The sequence below is a fragment of the Tigriopus californicus genome, chromosome 4 (genome assembly GCF_007210705.1).
Source record: "Tigriopus californicus strain San Diego chromosome 4, Tcal_SD_v2.1, whole genome shotgun sequence".
NCBI classification, from domain to species: domain Eukaryota; kingdom Metazoa; phylum Arthropoda; class Copepoda; order Harpacticoida; family Harpacticidae; genus Tigriopus; species Tigriopus californicus.
In genome coordinates, this window is record NC_081443.1 from 11,055,002 (window position 1) to 11,057,162 (window position 2,161).

Here is a 2,161-nt window from a genome sequence, read left to right on the forward strand (position 1 = left end):
GGCCAGTCACATTGACCATTAAGGGGTATCTCGGATTAACGACAATGGATTATGCCTGCCTCTTCTATAAGGTGTGGCATGTTTTTTTAATCATGTGGCATGATTTAGTCGCTGCGCGCATTGGGTTGGCAATTGGTCGACATCTGACCGCCAACTGGACTACACGATGGGCAATCCAACGACTTCGTGATTTTCACAAGATAAAAATTTACATTTTCTTACACATTTCGAAAAAAACCGTTCCGTGATCTGTTGTTCCTTCTGTGCATCATTTATCCTTAACATATTAGGATGATATACTCAATTGTGCACGGAACACCAGGTAAAGAAATTTGTTGATTGGCTTAGAAACTCGAAATATTGCGTCGGGAGAGAACTCTTGTCATGTCAGATACTGTCTCCCTGTGGAGCGATGAATGACGGACAGTGCCTCCATTTCAGGCATGAATGATAATTGTGCTCTTTCTACACCAAATTCTGATTGCAAACAACCCGTTATTAACGAGGAATCACGCCTACTTGTGGACCACATTTAACTCTAAAAATGTGCCAGAAGCTCAAAGGGCAAAATGATTGATATAGCGCAAACCACTGACTAAAATTAAAACTGACATGTGCCTCTCTCAAAATTTACGGTTTCATTTTAATAAATTCTGTAAGGAATTATCAGCTTCATGCATCTTTATATTTTTCCTCTTAGAGTGCTACTGATAACAAATAAAACCAACATATTGAAACCTATTTATCGACAGCATTGTCATAATTTGTGTGTATTCTAGTCTTGGAAACTGGACCCACGGAGTTTGCTCTGTCTTGACATGAGGATATGTTTAATTGCAAGGAATCTGAACATATTCAAAGCACAAGCCTGTAACAAAGAATAATTATCCTTAAGGAACCGATTTCTAGTGAAAACTGAACTAACTGAGCTACTTATTTCGATGTCTTTGATCAAATAAATACTAAACGAGTTAGTCGTCATTGTGTTCAATTGAACACTGTTAATTAAGACAAAATCAGCATACTTGAATTAACATTGTCAATTTCTAAATGGAACCTTAATGCACAATTTCCAATGGTTCTAGCCAATGGTTCAACGATATAACATCTGGTGATATCGTTCTTACCTCTGCTGTACTTTTCATTAGCATCCTCGGTAGTGGGATCGTCAGTGGCCTCAGATACCTTATTTGTAAATATTTGCACGTGAAAGGGAGGAGAGCAATCTGAAATACATTATGATGAAGAGTATCAGTAATGGTGGGCACGAGTTAGCACTCAGACGAATGAATTTATGTTTTAGCGAAGTACAATACTTCAAAGTTAAAAAATGACAGTTTCGTTCGGCGGTGGTTAATTCTGTGGCAAACTTCTTTGTCGTCTTTCCAGGGCGGATGTCAAAAAACGAAAACCAACTAGAAATTAGCGAAAACATGTAGCAATTGGTGAATTCACTTACCGCAAATTGGAACATGCTGATCTGCCTCGGTGAAGTCATTCAATTTATCCCCGCAGTATTTTGACCTAACAACGGTCGGGGTTCCAGCTTGATTGCAAATCGAAGAAGACCCTGAAATCACAGCCATGTGTGTCAAAGTACACGAGGTTTGAGGTGTACGTATTGGCAGATTACAAAGACTTTAAATTACAAAATAGCATCAGGAGTTCCAAGTTGAGATTTAGTTCAACATTGAATGGAGTAACATTTAAAAACGAGCAACCTGAAAGTTTCATATGGGCAAGACGTAGAAACATGAGAGGTCCCTGGTGGCTGAAATGTGCGTCAGCTCCGTAATGACAACAAACCGATTTCTCCCACGCCATCCGGGCAAGGTATAACCTGCAGACGAGTGAATAGCCCGTGGATTAGAGTCAGAAAGATGAAACACCCTGTAGTTCAATGGGGAAGCCATAGACAATGTTGAGTCTATCCCCACATACTTGGAGATCAGTTATCTCGTGTGTTTTCAACTCGAAAGAGTTTAGGAGCAACAGCCCATAGCTCTATTGATGAGTTTGTTGAGATTGGCAAGGATTGTCAAGTTGAGTGTTTTGATGATCTTATAATCACAATTCAAGATGCTTTAGAGGCCATCAGGGACCTGAGACTCTCGAGCTCTCCTGGCCCTGATGGTGTGACATCTCAGTTTCTGATGAAATG

General features: G+C 39.9%; 1 long non-coding RNA gene across 1 annotated transcript in view; it reads right to left on the reverse strand.

The window, feature by feature from the left end:
• Window positions 1–669: 669 nt before the first annotated feature.
• LOC131879339 (uncharacterized) overlaps window positions 670–2,161 on the reverse strand; it is an 8,490-nt gene continuing 6,998 nt past the window's right edge. The window contains exons 2-4 of the long non-coding RNA XR_009373140.1: window positions 1,460–1,570; window positions 1,128–1,226; window positions 670–868 (exon numbers count right to left, since the gene is read on the reverse strand). This is a non-coding gene — a long non-coding RNA (uncharacterized LOC131879339). The remainder of the gene's footprint in view (window positions 869–1,127; window positions 1,227–1,459; window positions 1,571–2,161) is intronic.